This window comes from Numenius arquata, chromosome 19, assembly GCF_964106895.1.
Source record: "Numenius arquata chromosome 19, bNumArq3.hap1.1, whole genome shotgun sequence".
In the NCBI taxonomy this organism is placed as follows: Eukaryota; Metazoa; Chordata; class Aves; order Charadriiformes; family Scolopacidae; genus Numenius; species Numenius arquata.
In genome coordinates, this window is record NC_133594.1 from 11,677,143 (window position 1) to 11,702,116 (window position 24,974).

At 52.0% G+C, this 24,974-nt stretch overlaps 1 protein-coding gene across 3 annotated transcripts in view; it reads left to right on the forward strand.

The window, feature by feature from the left end:
- The window catches only part of PBX3 (PBX homeobox 3), a 110,233-nt gene that overhangs the window by 30,202 nt on the left and 55,057 nt on the right, over window positions 1-24,974 (forward strand). The window lies entirely within an intron of this gene.

Below are 24,974 nucleotides of genomic sequence, written 5' to 3' on the forward strand. Positions count from 1 at the left end.
ACTTTTTACCCCATTTCACTGAAATGTTCTCTGGAAGTATTTCTTCTGGAATAAACATTTCAGCACATCAGGTTTGTTCCATAAGGGTTGATTGTCAAATTACAGCCTTCTTTCCTGCGAGCGCTGCGCTTTTGTACGGGATCAAATTGCATTAGTTATTTTTTCCTCCAGTATAAACACAGAATAATAGTGATATCTTTATTGTATCATATTTCTGAATGAAAAAATAATCACAAGCACATTTTCATGCGGTGTTACGGCAGCGCGGGAAGGCTTTTCCTGCCAGCCGGGCTCTCAGGGCGGCGTTGGGACCGTGCGGCACCCGCAGCCCCCATTATGTTTGGCCGGAGCCCCCCCCCGCGGGCACTTCCACCGTCCCTTTACAGCCACAGCACTTAACTGCCACACATTTCCCACATTTGCTTGCATGTGGTCCTGGAAGCCACCTAGCATGCAGGTCATGTGCCCTTAATTTTCATTATGAATGAAGAGTAAAATGTGAAGGTTATTGCCTGGCAGTACAAATGCACTGTGGTTTTTTTATTTAGAAGCTCTATTAGAAGTGTCAGGAGTCCCATAACAAAGCAGGGCAAATATCCGCAGAGACACCTTGTTGAGAAAGGCAACTTGGCTTCTAAAAGGTTTGAATATGAATGTGGTTGTTTCTAATCAAGCAGTCCTTGAAAAGAATTCCCCACTATTACTTACCTCTCTCTCTTTTTTTCCTTTTTCACTTGTAATCAACCCATTTTCCTCCTCAGTAAACGCTTCTGGTGCCAGCCTGTGGCACTGGCAACCCCCCACTGGAAACCCCCACCTCAAAATACCTCCATGCCTGGAAAAGTAGCTCAGGATTCAAAACGGATGTGGTCAGAAACCCCCTGTTTTTGGGAGGTGAGAGGCCATGCTCCGGCTTCCTGCTCCCTGGGAGAAGTGAGCCAGTTTGGGGGTTTTGAGGCTGTCCCAGAGGGCACTTGCTGAGGCGAGACACAGTCACCCTGCACAGCACTGAACACTTTAATTTTTGGCAGGACAATGGGCATATTCTGCTCCTCGGACACGTGCATCCAGAAACGTGGGCACTCGTGGGCTGGTGCTGCAGCCACCACGCGGGGACCCCCTTTCCCTCCATCACTGTGTTTATTCTGGCTCAGCAGTGGCCGTTGTGACTGGGTGCCCGTGGAACCCCGCTCGGCTGGGGACCAGCTGAGGACGGGGATGCCATGTCCCCCCCAGGAACCGCTGTGTCGCAGCGCCTGCGTTGCTGGCGGGCAGAGAAGTTGGCCCAAGGTGACGTCCTGGTGCCACGCTTGGCCCCAAGTCACCAGTGTCACCGCTGCCGTGACAGTGTCGGTGGGCGAGGGTCCCCTCGGGAGCAGGGCGAGGTGTCTCGGCAAACCTTCCTGCCGGTGCCCATCCTGTGGGGCTCCCGTGGGGGTCCCGTGGGGCACAGGGTCGGGCTCCCCAACCCCTGGCCGTTCTCGTGGGACGCCTTTCAGCTCTGGCATCCTCAGAACACTTACAAAACCTCCCTTTTCTTTTTTTTATTTTATAAATTGTCAGTGTTTTTTCCCTCTACGAACCTGTAGCATCTGGCAGCAGGAAAGTACAGTAGGACTCGCTGGCACCGTGGTGCAGAGCCTCGAAGAATTCCGTATTGTGACAACACATCAAAATAAATTGCTGTCAACAGACCAAAACACCAAGTGCTGTGATTCTGTCTGACGTGTGAAGACTCAGACAGGCTGTCTTGACAAGTTGTGGTGGAGCACCTGCAATTGGCAGAAGACAGTGATATAAATCTGATTTGCCTGATATGCAGCACCTAGATATCGTTAATGTTGGTGACAATAACTCTGCATAACATTCCCGAGACATAGATCTGATTTTTTGTCTATTACTTGTGTTGTTTTTTGTCACTCTCTGATACTGGCTCTGCTTCCCTTCCCTGCTCAGGGTCTGCCTAAGAATTGCTGAGAATAATAAACCCCGTTAAAAAAAAAGGTAATAACAAATTAAGGTTTAATTCGGCCTCTTCTTGAGTGTAAAAAAAGGCAGCCGTTGTCCCGGCTGCTCAAGGCAAAAGATACGCCATGAAATTTTATTTTACACTAATCGTAAAAATAATCATGGTGGAAGTTGTATTAATTTCCTAACTCGCAGCCAAAATATTGAAAATAGCAGGTTAAAAGCCATGAGCTGCAGTAAATCTTTCCTGAAACATATGTGGTTTTAAACTTCTGGAAGAGGAAAAGAATCGTTGGATAGGTGGTTAATTTTTACCTTTCATTATCAATAAATGGTAATTCTTTGCAGTGGCAGCATATATCACAGCTCATTTATGAACGCGTGGAACGTATCTTGGCTCTGGAGTTTAATTACTGGACGTTAACACCATCTTCCCTGGCTCAGCCCGTCCTCGCGGACACCAGAGGGATGTGTTCCAGCCTGGCGCTGGCAGGTGCTAGAAAACAACAGCGCGGATGAATTTGAATTCCCCTCGGCCGTTGTCCCCTCGGCGTGGTTAAAGTCTTGGGATTTGGAACGTTTTTGCGTGTGGCACTTGCGGATGACGTGGGGAGTCGTCGTGGCTTGGGACGAAAGCCCGGCAGCAGCAGAAGGCCAGTGTCGCCGGTGGCCACTGGCCGTGGGGCGGGAGCCACCCCTTCCAGGTGTGAGCGGTGCCCGCGGCGGGAGCCGGCAGCGGAGCCGCGGGGGCGCGTGTCCCACCTCAGCCACCCAGGGCACAGGGACACCCACGCGGCCCCGCTGCCCCTCCGAGCCACCTCCACCGGGCACCGTGACCGGGGCTGGAGTCAGAAAACGGAGAGCGCTGCTCCATTTTGGTGCCGACGCTGAGGGAGGGTGTGACGCGGCGCCTGCGCCGGTGGTTATTTACTGATCTTTTGCAAAACGTGGGGGAACTCCTTCGGCCGCCAACTTCGGGACCATCACTGTCCGGTCTGAGGGGCTGCAAGAGCAGAAAAGAGGTTTTTGAAATTACCATTCGTTCTTGTCTGTATTGTTATTTTATCCCTTAAAGGCTGCTAATGAGAAATAGAGCCTCATTATGATTTTAAGGATGAGAGAGGAAGGCTTTTAATTAATGATATGTAAATGGTCTTGAATTGATTATGTTAGAATATCAAGAGAGATGGGTAGAAGCTGTGGTGTAATATATTTTAATTAAGAATTAATTAAAAATGATGGCAATTTCATAAAGCCTCACAGAAAATAGTGGAATTTACTTTCTGTCAGGAGTAAATTAGCCAGTGATTAAATAAAGGGCCTGCATTAATAGTGGAGTTATTTTTAAACTGTGCTATGAAGAATTGTGTAATTTTCCCTAAATAAGTAAAATAAAAATGTAATGTTTGCAAACAAGTTTTGGAAATGATGGCAGAATGCAAACTTAGTTTTGTGCCCTCCTTGTGTCCCGATACTTCAGAGCAGTGATTTTGAAGGGCTCTCGGGGGGTGCGCTGGCTCGGGCAGGCAGGGCCGGACCCGGAGCAGGGGGGTGACACGGGGCGTCACAGTGGGGAGAGCGGGGGGGTCCTGTCTGGGGGGGCCTGGGGGGAGTCGTGTCCCCCAGAGCTGCTCCTGCTTCTGCCCAGTGTCCCCAGCCTCCCAACGTCCCCGCAGTGGAGAGCTTCCTCCATGGCACACACACACTAATATATATATATATGTATATATATTTATATGCCCACGCCAGTGTGCTCGGTTTGAGCAGAACCCACGGCTGCGGAGCTCCCTGCCCCATGGTCCCCAGGGAGGCCAAACTGCCACATGGACACCCGCCGGCCGCCACAAAGGACACGAGTGGCACGGTTGTCCCCTCGGGGTGGTGTCCCACCGCCCTCCATTGCAGGGCTCCTCTTCAAACGCCTCTGGGGAACTACAGCTTTGCTTTTCTGCCCCGAGCACCAGGGCCTGGCGGTGGCGTGTCCCCCTCACCACGTGCAGGCGGTGGCGGGGGCCTGGCCGCACCAGTGGCCGCGGTAGGGACGCGCATCCCTGCCCTGCACCCTCAGCGCCGTCCTCGGGGCAAGTCTCGTGGGCACCGGGAGCTGCAGCACCAGCGCGTACCTGGGGAATAACCTGGGCTGCTACTAAAAACCCCACAGAGCCCACCCCCTGGCTTCACGTGGGTCCATGGACGCCCCGGGCGGGGGCCGTTGCTCCCACGCTGGGTGTTGTGTGAGTTTCATGGACCCGCACATGCCATTCTCTAAATGGGCTTTACGCACTTGTTTAGTCGGCTATTCAATAAAGAGCATTACCATAGCAACTGCTCCATCACATGGTGTACACTCATGCTGTCTCCGAGATAAAGAGCACATTTTAAAGCAGCATATTCTTAATGTCGATGTCCTAAAATGCAATTTTTGATGATTATTATTATTTTTCTGGGAGAATATTTGTGATAAGCGACCATGCCTCCTTAGTGTCTCTTAACTCCTTTTACTACTACTTTGCTGGCGGAGGACTGTGTGTACCTACGGTAATGTCTTTTTCATTTGTAGATTTTCACATACAGATCATGAAATATTTGTTAGTTCAAGTCACAGCGTGGGGCCTCGTGTCAATGGGATGCGAGCATTTTTGTCGCGTTCAGCAGAGTTCGTCTCCGAGTGCTATGTCTAGGCAGGCGGTGGCTGGTGCCCGACGCTTGAACCTGACTTTGTTCCTCTCTCGCGCGCTGCCGGAGAGCAGTCCCCGCGCAGAGGGCACCTTGGTGGCTCCTGCAGAGACTGAAGGCGTCCCCATGGTGGTGCCTCTTCTCCACCGGTCTCTGCGATGGGGCTGGGGGTTGGTCCCCTCCCGCGGCACCACGTGTGGCTCCATCCTGGTGCCAGCCAGACTGGATCCTCGCGCCACGGGACGGGCACGGCAGCGAGAGCGGCTTCCATGGCGCGGCCACCGCTGCTGCCCTGTCCCCGGCCCGAGCGGCAGGACCCCAGCGTGCCACCAACCGCTTAGGAAATGCCACGTGCCCCCCTCCACCCGCCACCGCAGAAAACTTGTCACTGCCCCCTTGTCTCAGGCCAGGGAATTATTTTCAAAAATATTTGGGGAAAGCTCTCCACAACTGGCTGCCCAGGCCTGGAGGAGAGAGAGGATGGTGGAGGCTGCGAGCTGCGTTGTTAAATTGAGTAAAAGCCCATCGGAGCATCAGGGTGCATTCCCCGCTAAGCACTCTGCTCCCCACACGATGCTCCTTAATTGTTTCTTGAATGATCTCAGCCTTTCTGCCTGGCTGAACCTGCCTGCCAGCCCATCCCACACCGAGGATTCTCCGCGTGAAAAAGGGCTCCCAACTCAGCCTCCAAATCTGTTTCCTACTTGCATTTACATCCTGTCTGTTTGAAGCCCGAATCTCAGCTCATTTGGTATTTTACCTAGAATGAGATGCATATGGAGGCTTCTCTAAACGTGTTGCTGATTTGTAGTCTGGTTGCAAATGGCAATGATGAAATGTGGGTGTTTCTAAGCAACTTTTGTGTTACCGTAACCAGAACTCGTGTGCAGGGGGAGGCTCTGTGCCCCCAGACAGCTCCTGCGGGACCCAGGAGCGGTAGCAGGTAGGGCTGGGTTGTCCAGTAGCACACCCATCGCTGGGAATATTGATTCTGTTCCCTACGCTTACTAACTCAGCAAACCCATCCCAGTGCACTAGCGCATGAAAATAAAGGAAGGGAGAGGGCATTTCTTGATGCAAAGCCCTTGGGTCAGCTGGTTCATGCAGAGCCTGGTCCAGGGGCTGGGAAAGTAACTCAGAAACCCCCCGTTAACTTCAGTGGATTTTAATTCAGGACCCGTCTCCTCAGGAAAAAATAGCCACATAATCCCCATTGCGTGTCTCATCATAATCCTCCTCTTCGTCTTCCGAAGGCAGGGAAAGGCACAGAAAGCAGCAGCTCACCCAGAACAGTGGGAATTGTCTGTAGGATTTTGTGGTTTGTCATATGTGTAGGCACCTGCTGGGCCCCGTGCTCCGCGAGTCGCTCCCCCGCACGGCCTGTGACGTCCTGACGGGGGGATTGGTGGCAAACCATCCCTTGTTCCCAGCTACAGAGCCTGGAAGAAGGAATTAACATTCCTCGCAATTATCCAACCATCTTAATTACTCGCCCAATATTCTGTCTCGGTATTAGCTGCCCAAATCATGTTGGGATTTTGCAGACACAACTTCTGACCGGTTTGTTAGCCAGGAAACGGAAAACGAAGTAGAAAATCAGAGTAAAAATTACTGCAGTGCTTTAAGTAATGTTCAAGCTGAGCTTAGCAGCGCTGGTAACTCCTCATGGAGTGACCAAGGAATGAGCAGGGTGGGAGAGAAGTGGTGGTCGCTGGAAGGGTTGGTGTCCTGCATGTCCATCCCCGTGGCACAGCGTCCCTCCCATGGTGCAGGGAGCTCAGCCACAAGCAGTGGCTCTGCGGGACACGTCTGGCTCAGGAACTGCTGGCCACAGGGAGAGGAGCCCAGCGGGGAGTGAATGTGTCCTGTCTGCGGTGGGTGTGTTTGCTGGAGCTTTGCTGCTCAGCGAGGGGTGGTAGGGACGATGCCGAAGGCTCCTGCTCACAGTCCTCCTCCGATAACCACGGCTGGGGAAGACGCGGAGAAAGGCCAACATCTGGCAAGATCCGCACACCCGTGTGCATCCCCGCAATGACACACACACCCCAATGCACATGCCCGTGCCCAGGGAGCAGACGGAGCTCCAGCCCCGGTGCTGCCCAGGTGCCAGCGGCTGCGGCCAGTGGGGCTGGGGGCCCGTAGGACATCGGTGTTCACCGTCCCTTGCATCAGCACGCACCCAGTCCTCTGGAGAAACGCTGCCCGAGCAGCCAGGCTGTTCACACCAGGATGCTCTTGCACATTAACATGCCGTGTGTGAGATATCTGTATCATCTCCCTCCTATCCCGCCTTACTGACTGCAGGAAAAGGCCATTTTTTATCAGTTTCTGCTTTAGTGAAGCAAAAGGTCCTTTGGTTCCTATCCGCTGTCTCAAAATGCAGAGCGTGTCATTGAAACAAGCTCACTGGTCAATCGAAATGGCCCTGAAACTTTCCCCTCTAGGACAGTCTCCATCCTTCCAGCTGCAGGAGATGGAAGAGAAGCCCAGCCCGGCACTGGGTGGTTTATGTTATGCCACAAATGGCTAATAAAGGTTTGTCATAACAGAAGCCCTATAAGCAGAAAGGAAGTAATAGTTTACGGCTCTTGTGCTATCTGGCACCATTCATTAGTGTATGCTGTGCTAGTAATAAAATTTTACAGGTTGATCATTTAAATGCAGGTTAGAAATAAATTTGATGATCCAACTGGAAAAGTAACAGAGAGCGGTCAGTCCGTCTTTTCTCCCCCAATCAATACAGCGAGTGACACCAGCCCCAGCACACCCGAGGAGGCGATAGTTAAGCAGTTTACTCATCATACGGTTATCGATCGTGGGGGCTCCGGGCCCGGCGCGGGGTGGGGAGGTTTGGGTGGGAGGGGAGCCAGCGCTGCGGTGGTGCCGCGGCGTCATTCCCGGCACCTCTCCTGCTCCCTACCGCTTGTGTTAAACGTGTGCTGAACCCTTGGATGCCATAGAGCAGGTCGGCAGCCCCAGCCTCCCTCTTTGTTGCGGGCTGAGCAGCGCCGGCTGCCGCGATCTCCATCGGTGAGCACGGGGCTGGTATCGACCCCGGCGGAAACAGCGGGGCTGGGGGCGATCCCCCGAGAGCCGGTGATTGGAGCGGCGAGCTCTGCGCTGGAGGAGGAGGGAGACAGACAGGTTGTTTGAAAAAATTCCCCTTGGACCAAACGCTGATGTTGGAGCTGAGCTACAAACACTTCTGCTGCAGGAAGTGCAACTTTATCAGTTTTCTGGGTTAAATGCTGCTCCTTGGGACGTAGCGTGTGCTCTGCCCGGTGGCTCCTCCGGCCACGTCTTCCAGCAGCTTGTCAGCATTAATTGTGCATTGAGTATGACTGTTATTGCACTAATTAATTAATTTTTCAATACTCTCTTTTATTTTCGTTTTAAATCCCCCGTTGTTAGCGCATCGGGAGGAGCAGGTGCCAGGGGGCACAGTTTCGGTGGTGTTGGTGTTTCACGGGGCACGTCTCACTGCGGCGTGTGCAGGTTGCCCAGTGCTCGGCACGACGGGCACAAACCCTGCCGGGATACGTGGGGTTTCCAGCGAGGCATTTCTGCTGGATCTTACCACCGTGTGCAAGACCACCTTCTTTAAAGCAGCCCCCCCCAGCAGTTCGCTCCGATATCCGAGGCAAATCCACTACCTGTTTGTAATCTTCCTCGGGAAATGCAGCATTTCTTGTGCCATTTCAACATTTACTTTAGCAATTAGGGGATATCTAATTAAAGGCTTGGCATGTGCAATGTACAGGTTTTGGTGTAGTGGTATAAAAAATGTTAAACATTAATATAAGGTTAATTTTGACTGATTCAACAGCTTGCTTTTAAGTTTCCCATTGACAGCCAAACTGCAGGGTTTAACGCTAAGCTTTACATTGCAGCTTATCTCCCCTTAATTAAAATTAAAATGTGAGCAACAACACAGAGATATTTGGTAGGCATCCTGGAAGAGGAGAAGCAGAAGCTCGAGTGATGGTTGTTTAATAAGATTATAATTGGAGAGTTAAAGCCTTGTGATCTGTTTGAAGACTGGTTTGGTGCTGGTGCGGCTCCGTGGCAGGCAAGCCCCAGGTGCCTGGCCAAGCATCCCTCGCCGACATCTGGAACCAGTTGCAATACATCACTGTCAAAACTGCTTTCTATACGTATCTGCATTTACACATTAGTTACCCACGCAGCACTCATCAAAAAAGCTGAACAATCTTGACACGGTGTCCCTGGTGGAACGGCAAAGGTGAACCGAAGTTGGGAGGCAGTGTCTCGCGTCACTGTCTGCTGAGCTTTTACAACAGGAAGCCTGATTAAAACTGAAAGGAAAAATTTATCGTCAGCTTCTGCTTTGTATCATTTTTACCTACAAAAGGAGGATTTTCTTTCAAACGAAGCATTTTATAACGGGGGCCGTAGAATGCTTTTAGTTTTCGTTTGTGTTTGCTGCAGAGCGGTGCTTTGCCGGACCGGTCACCGCGGCCGGGCTGCTGAGCAGGGCTTGGGTGCCTTATTATCCACATAATTTCCTCTTTCTCGCTCAGTTCTTGCTTTGAATTACAGAACCCATCTACAGTTCATTCAGGTTTGTTGCACAGGGATTGATGTAACGTGGACGGAGTAAGTCTGGGTAAGATGTTAATACCGGCGAATGGTTGTGTGTTTGATGGAACGAGCAGCATTTGTGTCTGCCGGTGACGGGGGCTACGGGGCAGGAAAGAAAATAACCCAGAATTTCCTTGGGAGTTCAGGGATGAGGAGTTAATTAGGAGTTAAAAGTAAAAATGTTGAGGAGCCGCAATGAGTGAAGAGTGGAGCTCACCAGATGTGTCCTTCAGGATAGAAACAAACTGCTTTGGTGGAAACGGGGGATTTCACTCTTGGTGCAGGGTTCAAAGGGAGGCCATGCTGAGTATTGTATTTATTTTTTCAATTAAAAACGGCTCTGCCAACGTGTGCACTTGCAGTAAACGCTGTCGCTGGGTGTGCCAGGGCAGCCCGGTGGTGAGCGCCGACCTGCTGAGGAGGCGCAGGGCCAGGAGGGACTGGGCAGGAATGGGTGGGCATCACTGTCTGTGCTGGGGGTCTCAGCGCCCCGTGTCACGGCGGCGTCGAGCCCCGGGGCTGCCCACCGTGATGGGTGGGAGGGAGCCCAGGGGCAGCCCTTTGGAAGGTCCTGGTGGAAATGAGGTTGCCTGTCTCTGGGTCGTGCTGCGAATTCCATGGCCAGAGCCGGGCGTGCGGCCCCCTCCGCGGGCTCGCTGCGAGCCAAACGGGCAGCAGTGGGTGGGATACCGGGGGGGCCGAGCTCCTCCTGGGGGCAACACCTGGCTTTTCTTCTTGGTCATTCATCACATGCAGCCAAAGATGAAGGAGGGAGCAGTTCCAGTGCCCAGCACAGATGGTGGGAGGGCTCCTAATGATGCTGTAAATGTCCCTTCTGAGGAGGTTCGCCCTGACCCACAGCAAATCTGTCCTGTCAGCCCTGGAGCGGTGACCAGCCTTCCCCATCTGCTTGTGGGAACTCGGCAGCATCTTGAAGGCACCCCAACGCTTGCTGCGTTGGTGTCGTAGCAGCTCAGGAGAGAACTGCTCTGCTCCCAGAGCGATACGAGCCCCCAACGTGGGGACCCCCTCGTCGAGCTCCTCCAGCCGCCCTCCCGCGCTGCCCCGTTTGGGTGGAGATTCCATGGGCTGCATGACCCTCCCAGAATTGTGCCAGGGCATTTGTGGCTTCCTTGCCTTGATGGTGACATTTTCATCTCCGTGGGCTTTGGCTGGTTTGAGTGGAACGTGGCGTGGGCTGACGGTGCCCACGTTTCCTGGTTGTTGGGCTGTGCTCTCTCTGTGCCGGTGTCTGTCTGACGCCGACGTTACCGGCACGGTGCCGTTCCTCCGGTTGGTGGGGTGACACCGGGCTGTGGGCGCCGCAGGGCACCCGTGCGTGGCGCAGGTACCGGGTCTGGTGTGGTGAGGCCAGAGAGCACGTCGGGGGGCCAGCTCCCCCCATTGAGCTGTCACGCTGAACACGGCAGCCTAAGCACCGTGCCGGCGGTGGGAAAGCGCCGGTGTCCCCGTGGTGCCCCGCGGCTGTCCCCGCGCTGTCCTGAGGAGATGGGGAAGTCACAGAAGAGCGGAGCCATGCAATGCATGACTGCAGGCCCTCCCCGCAGCCGGCACTTCAAACAGCCCGCAGAAATATTGTCACAGATGGGGAAGTCTTGGAAATAAATAGAAAATTTTCCCAAGTTGGAGATTTTCTTTGAAAGCTTTGGGAACTCCTCTGCTCTTCTGGCTGGCAGCATCTCTGTGCTGGTCCCCGGGGCCCTATGGGTGGGTTATTTGTTTTACACTTGGTCTCTGTGGCCACCATGTTGTGTGGGGGCCGCTGTGTTGACGTCCGTTGTGTCCAGAACAATCAAACCTGCAGAATTCTTCCAGGGTCCTTTTCCGTAGTGTTTCACGTGGAATTCTCCTTTGCTGCTTCACTCCATGGCAGCAGCCCTGGCTCTCAGAAAACACTCCTTTAAAATTTGATTCTTTGATTCATCCTTCCCCTGCCTCGATGGGCTCGTGCGAAGAGCTCGGGGACGCCTCCCTCACCCCAGGTAGGTGAGAAGTAAATGGGGCATGGAGTTATTTAGTTTAGTTCCTTTCTCTGGGAAGAGAGGAAACGGATTCTGGAATATGAGAAGCACAACTCATTTTTCACAGTTGCCTCTGCTGTGGCATTGATGCCACGCTATGCTTCATGACTTGCTGTTTTCATTAGACGTGTCCAGGAACTCTGGAAATGGCGATAAAGTGCTTCTCTAACTCGCCTTTACTTCAATAACTGGACGAACAAGAAATATTGCAAAGTTTTGGAGATGGAGGTACTTTGTCTTTAGTGATTTCACTTCTTTGGGTATTTGTAACCTTTCTGAGGGTCGTTTTTGGCAATGTACTTGTAACCCCTGCCTGGAGAAGGCAAACAATTCAGTACAGGATTTCAGTCTTGTTTAAGCTGATAATGAGAAAAGCCAGAATATTGCAGGACGATGCACGTGAGGGCACGGCGTTGGTCCCCGGCGCTGGGGAGCATGTGCCAGTGGGGTCAGGGGGTGTAGGTGACGTTCAGGGGCCACCCACGGTCTCTCATGTGCAAAGGTGGTCCTTGCTGCTGTGCTTATCATCGATCCGGGACAGACCCAGGGCTGCTGGTCGTGGCTCTTGTCGGTGCCGATAATCTCTTCTCGGGGTGTGGACAAAAATAGCATTATCTGTGCTTTGCAGACTAGCAGAATATGGTAAAATCAAAGTTAATTTTAAAGAAAACAGAAATAACTGAAGTACTTAGATTGACATTTTATTCAGCTGCTTCTCTCTGCTTCTCACTCCAGTAACACAAGCTTTACTGAAAAGCAAACAAAATTGGCGCCCAATGAGCCTAAACAGAAATTTCAAACAATAGCAGCACCAAACCAATTAGAGTCCCTCCTGGTTTTATGTTAAGTGTAAGCACTGACTTCGCAGAATCAGTACAAAATGTGAGTGATGCATGAAATGGAAATTTCCTGCCTAGTGTGTAGAATAAATACAGAACGAGCTGTGGTGTTTGCTGCAACGTGCGGTCACAGGCAGCCCCAGGAGCGAGCCAGGCGCGGGCGTCCGCCTGCAGAGACTGTCCTTCACATAGAAGTTCTGGGTAATTTCTTATCTCCTTTGGTTCCTTTGGAGGAGATCAGTGATTGACTGATTTTACCATCTTATCAATGTGGGTTCTCCATAGAAGATGGCCGGGGAGGTGACTTCGGGGTGGAGGGACAGCCATTGCAGACGCTGTCCCGTGTCACCGCGCGGGCGCAATGTCCTGCAGAAGTCCAGTTGGACATCAGGCTGCTTGGGGCCCTGCAGAGGAGCATGCAATAGCCTCAGTCCTGATGTGACACATGCTCCCATGGGCAGTGTCACCTCCCAGCGTCACGGATGTGCAAACGTCCTGAGACACGGGCCTTCCCCATCCTTCTGGTGAGGAGAAATGAAAAGCTTTCAGGAATCTGCTTTTATTTGGAAATCCTGGATGAAATCTATTTCTTGGCTAAAAACCCACGCTACCTCATTATTACCACAAATAGGGTTAAAAAAATCAATCCAAACCATATGGATCTCCTGGACGAGCCGGAGAGCTGACCTGGTCCCGCGCTCGCTCTCTGATGGTGATGAGCAGCAGATGCTTAAGGAAACAGCTAATAGGTCACGCATGAAGCGAAGACCTTTCAGACACACTGTTCCCACACCCAGCGGTTCATGAGCAGGGGTTTCCTGAGCGGGAAGTCACGTCTGCAGAGTCGCTGAGTGTTGGTCAGTCCCTGGTGGGTCTTTCTGCTGGCCCCCCAGTGCCGCCCGTGCCCCTCGCCAGCGCAGCGGCCTCACAGCCCATGGCCCCGCTGCTTTCTCGCGACAGCCGGAGAGAAGGGAACGGTGCTGATGGCAATGTGTCCACCTCTTGCCGGTGCCCTTCCCAGTGGGCTCTGCTGGCGGATGCGGACACTCACACAGCCCCGGCCCCACTGTCCCCTCCGTTGGGGCCGGGAGACCCCCATGCACCGGCCCCTTCGAGCACGAACCCACCGCCACGCTCAGCCCTGGTGCTAAGTTTTATTATGAATTAAGAGTAAAACTCCTTCTCTGCCACAGAAAAAAACTACCTCCATTTTTCAGAGTGCCTCTGTTTATATAGTTTATGGGAGAAGAGGGCTCTTAATATTTCAGTGTCATGACCATAAAATGAAAAGGTTACTGCTTGCTACAAAGGCTCGCTTGGATCCTGCACCAATTAATTTTCAATCTGAAATATATGTCTCCTGGCCGTCTCACAACAGCCGTGAGCGGGAGGTTCCTCCTTAACACATTTGAGCCACAAACCCAGTTAAAGGATTAGCCAGCTTTTTCCATGCTGTTTTGTTCGCCCCCATTGGGGATTCCCATTATCCTTGATAGACTGTTAGCCCTGACACCGGGATATGATAGTTTTCGTTTTTCCTCCTCCTCTGCGCCGTGTCCACACGTGAGGCTGCTCAGACCTCAGCTTTAATTTTCATGATAGGTGGGAAGGCAGCATACGTTACAGGCAGGCATTGCTGTGCAGAGTTGCTCCTGCAAAATTATCTGCAGAATGGTTTTAATTTATCTGTGCCGGGCAGAGCGCGCCGGCGCTGCCAGCCTCCGCTCCGGGCTCCCAGCTCCCGGCACAGCGCGGCCCTTCCCCACCTACCGGGGGCAGAAGCAGGACTGAAGTTGTACCAGACCATTGCCAAGCGCGCGCTGACTTTCTGGAGGGTGGATGAGCTTCTCTTTATCTTTATTTATTAATAAAAGACGGAATGCCTTGGGAAACAAAAGGTTTTAATGGCTGGTGCTTGGTATCCTTGACAACACTCCCCAAAGAATATTACATTAGGGCACCAGAGAACTTTTAAAAATAAGTAATGGAATTCCGTCTCTGTTATGCTTTTAGTAGTCATTTCGGCCATGGTGCAGCGAGGTCATAAGCTGAGCTCAGTGAAGGGAGCCAGAACACGAAATGATGCTGAGAGAACGTCTGGGAGATGAGAGGTACAGAATTACAAGCGAAAGTGCAGGCCTGCTGAGGCAATTACAGCTTAATGGGGTCATTTGGAAGGCAATTGCCAGGGGTTAATGTAGTATGGAGAGATGAGGTGAGATTGAAGTGAAATTTGGGGCTGGAAATGTGTTAAGATGAAAGATCAGAGTGCAGCGGATTCTGCAGTGCAGAAGGTTTATATCATGCAAAAAATCTGAAAAAAATGTAAAAGTAGTAGCCAGATGTTTCAAAATAAATAAATAAAACCTTAAGTAAACGCTTTAAAAAAGTGAAATAGCTGCATCAAAATACCCTGTGCTTGGAAAGGATTGCGGTGTGTGAGCCGGTATTTAATGTGGCATAAAAGGGCTTGATTTGAAGCAAAAGTTGTGTTGCGTTTGCCTGCACATATGCAGAGACAATGTGGTTCGGCTGTTCCCGTTATTGACACAATATACTGCCTTATGAAAATATTGCTGCTCTCTCAGCTGTTGTGCCTTATTTTGAAAAATCCATTGTTTTGAAACAAAAAGCGAGCAACAGTCCCCTATACACATATTTTGATATATTTGCAATGGATTCATCACATTATCTTTTCAGGCATTAAAATAATACTCATAAGATGTCAAAATATTACAAGCACGTAAGCTAGCATTCTTTGAGAGTGGGTATTTTGGTTCTGAGAAGTATGCTTAAATATTACAGGTGTTTAAATTAAAAATGTCAAACCATGAAGGCATAATGGAAGTAATCATTTTTACACAGTTTTAAGCCGCGCGGTGTTGGAGAAAGCTTTGCATTCCAGACTATTGTGAATGAGCGGAGTTCATAAGCATTCAGAGGACAAAAGAGATCATTATGCTTTGTTACCTCAGCCAGTTCATTACCTTAATTGCTGAGCGTAATCCAGTCTTGGAAGAAAACTCTAGGGCTTTAAGGAGCTCAGCGCTGGCACCCTGTGACACAGAAAATGGCAGCCCTCTCCAGCGCCACGGCCACTCGGGCAGGCTGAGCCTTGATCAAAGGCTGAGCCTCTCCCGGGGTCGCCCATGTGAAACCCCCCCGGCGCTGCGCCGGGCGCTGAACCGTGATGGAGCGCCCCGGGCTCCGCTCCGCTCCCGCGCCCGGGCGCCCGTCCCGGATCACTGCCCGGCGAGAGCACATTATCGTCCCTTCAGAGAGGTGAAGTTTTAACACAGTTCTGGTTAGTGGGGATGATGCCTCTCTCTCCGCAGCCGCGCTCCCGACGCGCAGCGATGCAGCGGGGCCAGGGCCGGAGCTCAGCGCTCGCCATCGGCCAGGAGGCCACTTGGCCAGGAACGGCTGGTTAAATTCTCCGTAGCTACCGGCGAGGAGCGGCATTTGCAGGCAGGCGTCTGACTCCAGAGCCACGGCGCGGCTGCAGAATGATGTCGAGGAGTTTGCTGGGGAAGATCAGATTTATTGTACATACATTAGAGCAAGGCTTTTTTCACCTGCGTTTCTTTGACGTATGTGTGCTTTGTATCTAGTTATCTGATCCAGCGATACGGGCTTCTCCCCCCCCCCCCCCCCGTACAGTTGCATATATTAAGGCTTTTAAGAAATATAGTAAAACAAAAAATATGACCTTTAAAAGCATGGTTGAGTTGCATTCATTTTATAACCATCAAAGCAACTCTTTACTGTTGTAAGGTAGAAAAATCAATGATGCAATCTTTTTCCTTTTGCCTCGTGCAATCCGTAATTGAAATGGAAAATCAAATGAACGGCTAACAGATAATTGTTTTATCAATATTCCCTGCCTGCCCTACAAGGGTCAGCCTAGAATGATCATGAGCCACGGATATGATGAGGACAAAATGTGAAATTGAACAGCAAGGAGGCAATAAATCAACCTTGACAAGAAAGAGTGACCAGCATGTAGCTCTTGTAGGCAGCTTTTGGGACACTTTTTGTCTCAGGTGTCTGCACTGATTTAAAAATGTGAGAATATAATATTTGAAGCTCTACCAGCGGGTAAACAACTGCAGACTATTTCTAGGTTAAGGCATCATCAAAGCAAACACGCTGCAGCTGAAAATATGAGGATATTGGGGCATAGTGGGAAAAATCCCACAGTAAAATAACAGGGGAATAACCGAATATTCTGGGGCTGTTGCAGACAAGAAATTCTTGTGCCTCACTATCTGGTGCTAGAAAACAAAAAACAATAGGAAATATATTAAAATACATTTTTCAGTCTGGTCTTTTGCTGCTCCATTGGGCATGAAAAATGCTTTGTATCGTATTTCTGGTATTTTGGGAGCTCCTTGATGGCGGTGCCGGGGCAGCTGGGTCTCCTGCCTGGAGGCCCATCGGATAAGGGTGGTTCAGCCCCACGTCCCAGCCAGCCTGGATGCTCCAGCAGATCCCAAGGGCTATTCCCAACGCGGGTGGGAGCGACTCCAGCCCCGGCCCTGCTGCATTATCTCTGGGCGCCAGCGGGTGCCGAACGCCCGGGGAAGGGTGTGGGGGGAGCGTGCTGCCTGCGGGGTTCAGGTGTGACCCTCCTCCTGCACAGCCCCCCTTCGCCTCATCATCTGATTTTTTCCTCTTGCAACTGGACAGGTTCTTGCTTTCATTTTGAAAACCAGTTATTTGAAAAACCAAAGTCTGGGTGCATTTGTTCATGGTGATTCTGAAAGGCAGCTCTGATGAAAACAGGGGGTCCCGGTCAGGGCGCGCTGAAAACCTGCAGCTGAGAGAGGTTTTGTTTTTGTGGCCACCTCCAAACCTTGGGGCAGATCCTCATCTGGTGCAAGTTGCTAATGGCTTTGGTGGAGCGATGATGGTTTACACCAGCTGAGGACCTCTCCCATTAGTTTTTAATGGTTTTTGTTGTTAAATCCTGCAGAGTTTCTCTCCTGGACCATCACATACGTTGGTCACATGGCAATGGGAAATGGTGGGAAAACAGACTCACAAAACGGGCAGGGCTGAGGTTAAAATCCCTGGGAAGGTCTTGGGGAGACGCGTGCCCAGGGCTCCTGGGGCGGTGAGTCAAAGACCCTGGGCTGGGCCGTCCTGCAGAGCCCCCCACGGCCTCCCACAGCCCTTTTGGGGTGTTGGGGAGCCGGGTGAGGAGTTGGGACAGACCCTTGGGCAAATATGGGAGTCAAGATCATACATGACACAAGCAGAATTGTGAGACAAACGGCTTTTCGCTGCACAGCTAAATCCTGCCTGTACTGGCTGTGAGCAGCCCTGGCCCCAGGCACCACGGGCAGGGAGGGCGGCACGGTGGGGCCGGGGCAGGGTGGACGTGAACGTGTCCTGCCGTCCGCACCCCGGGACCTCTCTTCCAGCCATGGGGAGTCAAGGGGTGCCTTCATCTCCATCTCTGGCACTGCTGTCCCTCTTGCTGGGCTGGGAAGGTTCATAGACTTGCACCTTCCATCAAGCGGGTGGACCTGGAGCAGACCCCTTTGCTCAGGGAGGGCTTGGGGTGAAGTGGGGTGACGTTTGCAGGAGCATCCATGCTCTCTTCGCACCGGGTTCTTGCTTCAGCTGCAGGGGAGAGATGTTGGGGTGCCCCAGAGCACCAGCTGCTCTGAGGGTCCCGTGGCCACCATGCTGCAGCCCCCTGTGCTGGGCACCGTGTATAGGAATCCACCCATCTGTCCCGTCCCGTCCCATCCCATCCCATCCCATTCCATCCCATCCTATCCCATCCCTCCTCCATCAGCTGAGTTTAGCGGAGGACTGGGTTGGGCGTAGTCCACATTTGAAGGACACCAGGCTGGGAAACCATCCTGAAAGCTTTATTTTTAACCTTGGCTCTAGCTGTCCTGCAGCGTCCCTGGGGAGGAGGGGTCTGGTGTGCGCGTGGTCTTGGAAACAGCAATATCAGGAACCCAGCAAAATAGGTTGCCAGCATGGAGAATATTTTTTATTTGAAGCACAGTATTTTAAACACACCATGTCCTCCTTCCCCAGGGGAAAGGCTGAGAGACTTAAAAACTATTTTTTACAATTGGTTTTTCAAATTCATTTCTCATCAGGCCTTTTCCCACAGTACGGCCGGGCATGATGCTGGCAGCACCGCAGACCCTGCCTGGGGGGTTCTCGCAGCCGGAGGGGTTCAGGAGAGCCCCACAGGAGCCATCACCCGCCTGCGGACGTGGGGGGGTCTCCAGCAAAGTGCTGAGCTGTGGGGACACGGCCCCTTGCCCTGCACGGGCCAGGCTGGGATGGGTGCTGCAGCTCCATGGGGCCGGGCACCCTGAGGGGCATGGGCAGGATGGGAACAGCCCCCGGCTCTCCCCCTCCCCCGGCCACCTCAGGGGGACAGGGGGATCCCCTCCCGCTCCCGTCTCTGATGTAATGAAGTGTCAACCGCTACCATCACCGTCCTCCACGTCCTTGAAACCAACACGGTTTAACCAGGAGTCTCTCCAATTTATCAGCAGTTAAAAATAGAGGGGAAGGATGCGAAGGACGGTCCCTGCTCCCCAGGAGCCGGGGGCCACGTGCGGGAAGGTAACCTCTGCGCTGGGGTAGGACACGAGACGGGTCCCTCGTCCTACGCGGCAAAAGTGGTTTTGTCTTGAGTTTGGACGTGCCTCCTGAGGGCAGGAGATTAAACCAGAAGCGTGAGGGGATGTGTAGACAAACACAAAAGATCAGACTAGATCATTACAGGCAGTAACTGCTTCCATAACAATATTTACCAAGCCCACGGTATCCATAGGCCTTCTAATAAACACAGCATAAATCCAGGTGTGCAGGGAGGCATGGGTATAATCCGCTGCGTCTTTAACATGCATCCTAGAAATGCCCTAAATACATATTTACACCCGCATGCCTACTGACTCCAAATAAGCTGTTCAGGCTGCCAGGCTGTTAATCCACATTTTAACGCCGCTGGTCTATCAGATGAACGTGTTGTGTAAAAACGATTCCCGGTACAGTATCTGCCACTCGGGGGCTGTGCACACTTGGGGGGTGACGCCGAGCTCGGCCATGGCAATACGCGTGCCCTGGTCTGTTGGCACATCTCTGCACCAGTGGAGAATGTGAGGGTGCGGAAAGCCCGGGCTGTCCGTGAGCATTTTCAGCGCCAAAACACATCCTTTCGTTCCGGTGTGGGTCAGAGCGATGGTGTGTGGGCTTGGGGGGCAGGTGTGGGGCTGGGGCTGGACCCGGCCGTTCCATCTGGGGCACTCAGCTGACTCTCCTTCCCCCGTCCGTTGGGTGACGGACACATTACAGTGGTGCTGGCTGGGTTGGTTGTGTTTTACCGGTCCCCTGGGTTTGGTTTGGAGAGTTGTGGGATGCTCAGGGCTCAGTGAGGGCTGGGCTCCCCACTCGCCTTCCTGGGGCAACATGTCCCCATTCCTGCCGGCAGCGCTTGGAGCAGTGCGTGGCAGTGGGGCTGCCCCCAGGGATGGGAAAACAGCCTCCCTGGAACGGGGCGCTGACAGGTACCCCCACTGTGCAAGGGGCTGGGCTGGAGACCAGCTCTGGGCAGAGCCGCCCGGGGCTCCCCGGTCCCTCCAACCCCCAGGGTCCGGCTCTGATCTCCCCTGCGTCGTCCTGCATGGGGCACGGCTCCCCGCTGGCTCTGCAGGTGCTGTTTGACAGCGTTTTGCTTTGAAGCACAAATATTCCTCTTTTGGGGCCCAGCCACGTTCCCCCTCACCATGCAGAGGGGCCGCGGTGGAGGAGCCCCTGGAGGTGCCAGCGCTGCCGTGGGTCTGTCGGTGCCGGAGCGCGGCGCTGACACGGGACTGGGCAGAGCGGGCAGGGCTGGGCAGTGACCTGCCTCATTTGTGTTTGGTTTTGGAGGGAACAGGATTGCCACGTGTTTATTTTTACCGACACTGATATGATAATTTAGTTTTCTTCATGAATGAGATTTGGGGAATTTGAAACTTTACTCTGGTCGTGCTTCTCTCCCAATTTATTATGTATGCTTAAATAAACATGTTGAATTAACTTTATAAGGCTTGTAAAAACTACAGATAAAACCGCTCTAGAAAATCAACATTCTAAATCATGCTAAGTCTCTTCCCATTTTGCTCATCCTCTAGCAGGGCATTGACAAAAATATGAAATTGATTTGGTTGAAGGGTGTTAAAGAGCCGACAGCCAAATGTCACAAACAATGAATGGCTGCAGTGTTGAGAAAATCAATAGGGAGGTTAAAGCTGGTCTTGTGAAAGACTTGGCAGACTGCTCTGTTCCAGGAAGATATCTGTCTTCTGGCCTTGGTTGCATGATCAAAAGGAAAACTTGATAGGTTTAATGAAGGGAGATACTGTAAAACTGACAACAGAAATATAGACACTGTGGTAAACTGCAGTGCACATCAGTGAGTGGAGCTATTAGATACATTTTTCAGTCTGAAAAAATATTTATAGGTAAAGATGTCAAAAAAATATTAGTGCATTCCTCCACTTCTCCGCATTCGCTCCCCAATCAGCGCACGCATTTGCATGGCGTAAACAGAGGTTTGGGCTCTGTCTTTAATTGTACAACATGATGGCAAATGTATAGGGCAAAATAATTAGCATGATAATTAGCGAATCGTAATGTTTTCAAATAATTGCGTGAGGAGATTGCAGAGCCAAAGTGAGATTGGAATCTCTGCTTTATTTGGAGACGGTATTTCAGCAAATCATAAAAGATAGGGAAAAAGTGAACCGCTCTTTCATCAATTAAAAGCACGGCGGTGTGACGGCAAACTATCCTTTAGTCCACCCCAGTGTGTCTCGCACGGGCGTTGTGTCTCATGCTGCTTTTGATAAATACACAGTTGGGCTTAAAATCAGTTTTGTGAATATTAGATCCACAAATATAAATGAGGATGCCAGCCATTAAAAAAGGTTAATAATGTTAGATTAATTTTGTTTTTGAAATCAGCTTGTAAACAAAATTTGCACTGATTTACACCTGACCTATTAGCAGTGATCCTATATAACATATTGCATCATTAGAGAAAAAAATTGTTTAAGGTCTGAATTATTGCTTCCCACATATTTGTTTTCCAAACACAGCATTGCACCTAAGACTAAACTGTAAAATAATATTTGAAATAATGTGGCACCTTTGCAGCATTTATTTCTCCCCAGCACTGTGTTAAGCGTATATGTTCATTTCACAAGCCTGTTTGTGTTCGTTGTCATCTGTCAGTTCTGGGGATCCTATCTTCCTCTTTTTTTTTTTTTTTTTTTTCCTAGAAAAATGAACTCATTAGTTTAAAACTCCCAAATGCCACATTCAGCTCAAACAGCGAAGATGATAACCTGTAAAAAAAGAGAGGAGAAAAGAGAGAAGTAGTCTGGCAGGTTTTCTGCAAGTGGACGCTGTAATAAAAATGCCCCCTACTTTGTTGGGATGGTGTTTGTAGGGCTGCTGCCATATGTTACTTTCCTTTTTAGCTGGGATTATGCCATCATTATTGCTGATAAAAGCTGTTTACTGCCTTGGCAAAGGAGTGATGCTTGGCGCAGTTTGGAAGCCGCCATTCAGTTTACAGAAAAGTGCATTTAGTGCCAGATGCTAGAATCCAGGGGCTTTGTTATCTTTTCCCATTATTGGGATCCTCCATTGTCTGTTTTTTTCTCCTTTTAACTTAGCTCTGGCTTTGTTGTTTGTGTTTTAAATTCACTTTAGTTCGGGCAGGTGACATTGCAGGTTTGAGCTCGCCGGGCGGTGCCGTTGGAAGCCGGTCACTGGCAGGGATGGCGTCTCCTCCGAGGGAGCTGCTGGGTTTTGGTCCCTGCACGCCGGCGGTGGGTGCCCTGCCCCGGGGAGAGGGGCTCAGCCACGCGCGGGCCCCAGCGGCGGCTCAGGGACCCCCGTGAGGAGCTTCGCTGCGTGGGAGCTGGCACGGGTGTTCCTAGAAACCTCAGCACCCAGGGCCTGGCGCTGTTGTTGGGCTGCAAGGAAGGAAGAACTGCAGAAAATGTGTAAATGAAGGAGAACATCACATCTGAGTCTGAAGGTGGCCATAATTCATATGTAAATGCTCTTAGCGTAGACTCAGGGAGCTCTTGGACGGGTGGCAGCTCCGTTTGTGCCAGGCTTTCCATTAAAAACTGTTGTCTTCACCATGGAGAAGGAAGTGTATCTGGCCTGAACCCGACTAAAAGCTGGGGGAAGAGCAGGAAGCCGGCAGTGCCGGGGTGGTGGCCGTTCTGCCGGGCAGTGCCTGCTCCGCGCTGAGGGCACAGCGGGTGCTGCCCCTGTAGCCCCATGGGCCACTGCGACACCAGCCCAGGCTCCCTCCTGCCATGGAGCCATTTGCCGTGCCTTGCGTTCCCTCGCGAGCGCCGTCGGGCAGAGCAGGGCAGGTGCCAGCGGGTCACCGGCCCTTCCCTGGCACCTCAGGAGGGGCACAGCCTCTCCCCCGCTGGGCCCCCCACCCTCGCTGCTCAGTGCCGCCTTCCGTGCGCTGCCCCCGCGCTGCTGCTGCTGGCCCTGAAACGCGGCCGTGCCCCGGCTGGCATCAGAATGCCGGCTGCCGCTGGTGCCGACGGCAAGGCTGCAGAAGGGTACAACGCTGGTGCAACACAGGGCCAACAGGGAGGGTCACCCCTCCCGACAGCTCCAGGAGGCCTTTGGTGGCCGCCTGTGGCCAGGACTGGAGCTGTCGCCTCCCATGACGTCACGGGATGCTGCACACCTCAGGTACGCGCCCCTGTGCCTCACGGCACGTTGCGCCAGCCCCTTGTGGCAACAGCACAGACTTGTGACGTGTTTTTTCTCTGTTTTTTTGTTGTGAGGAAAAGCCATCGCGGCCTGCCTGTCTGTCAGTGCCGGAACTGAGAGCCCAGTACATGGCATGTGGCCCAGCGTGTGCCTTGTCCTGGCCATGTCCCCGTGCCTTCCCCCTTCTGCTGTTCATGGGCCATCCTCTACCTTCCACCCAGTAAACCGTGCTGGGGGCATTTGTAAATCTCATCCTTGCCAGAGGCATGGACTCGCTGCTCCCGAACTGATTTTCCAGGGCCCCCAGCCCTTCTGTTGTGTTTGGGGGCCCCTCGGGCAGCCCCGGGCGCAGGTCCTGGGGCTCTGGTGAGCCCCCCGCACCGTGCTGGTGGCCCCGTGCTGGTGGCCCTGTGCCACACCGCGGCCCCACAGCTGGGCTGGGCGAGCCAGCAGAGGGTGGGCGCAGAGCGGGGACCCGGAGCTCCCTGTTCACCTCTGCTCCTTTATTCTGTGGGGAAGAGGCTCTGACCTTATTTCTTCTGCTAAGAGAGATGCATCTGGAACCAAATGAGGGCAGTAAAGTATAATAGAAGGCTTTACAAATGAAAGTTTTGTTTCTGCTTGTGCAATACCTTGTTTCCCCCTCGTGTATCCTGGGAAATCAGGCTGATCAATAGTTCCCATTTCAGCACAACTGCAGCAAGCATTACAACTGTATAAAATTTACAACATTGTCTGCTGTAAATTTTAATTGGAAATGCCTCATAGCTTTACCCTCTATCTTCGTGCCTTTAAATGTATTTGATTTAAAAAAAAAAAACGCAAACAAATTTACAACGTATAATATCATGTCCTACACTTTTTAGTGACAGTGTGGTACAAATAGTGCAAACCCACAGCCCTGCCAGAAGAGAAAATGGCTGCAGAAATCCCTGGCAGGAGCGGGGTGAGCGCTGGGGGGTATTGGGGGGCAGCCGAGCCCACGGCGTGGGGCAGGGCCCGCCTGGCAGCACCCGCGGGAGCGATCCTGGGGCTCGGGGGTGCCTGGAGCCCGCGGAGCCGCCGCAGCCGGTGCAGCCAGCAGGGCCGGGAGCCGCAGCACCGCGCAGGCGGGAGAAAATGTCGCTTTCAGCACAGCTTTATTTCTGTCACAGGTCAGGCTTAAAATGCTGTGTGATACAGTTATTGACTCTAATCTGGGCATAAACACAAGTCCTCAAGCACCAGCCCAATTAATAATTTGCATAATTAACACGCATATTAAATAGGGACTGGCCTTGCATCTGTATTTGCAGTGATAGGGGTAATGAGGGCTAGTGGAGCGGCGCCTCGGGCTGGCGTGAGCAGACGTGTGGCAGTAGTAATTTTTGCTGGGATTGACAACTGCTAGACAAGCAGTCCCAGCATAAAACTAAACCCCGTTTGGCAGAATTAATCGTTGACAAACTGCTCTTAAAGCTGTAACATTGTTTCTGTCAGTTGTTCGGTTTGATGTCACTGTTAGACATAATAAATCAATAGTGTCAGAATTTGGTAATGTTTATAGCTAGCAAGGTTTATTATTTCATATGACTGTCATGTACAAATAGTGGTTATCATGGCTGCCTCTAAATTATCAAAGGCAGAATATTGCCTGGAATATATTTCTTAAATTCCTTCTCCAATTAATCCTGTTGATCGTTGGCAGCGATGGGTCCCACTTGTGTTTTGGGAGGGATGGGTTTGTCCTCTGTACATTTTTTAAAGAAAAGTTTCAGCGGCTGCACGTGGAGGATTTATGGCTGCAGTCTCACAGGCTGGACAGCAGGTCTTTGCTTTATGAACCTCACTTCTCCTGCTTGAGTTGCAAATTTTAGGTGAATTCCCCAGAGCGGTTTCATGCACTCGGCGTGTGTGGGCAGGGCAGAGATTTCCTGACCCCAGCGGGGTTGGAATCACATCCCCCTGAGTGGGGTCCAGCCCTGGGATGGGGATTCATTGTCCACCAGGAATGGGACATGGGCTGGGGGGAGGACAGGCTCCTGCTGCCACCCGGGAGTGCGGGGGACACCTACTGTGACATGTGGGTCCC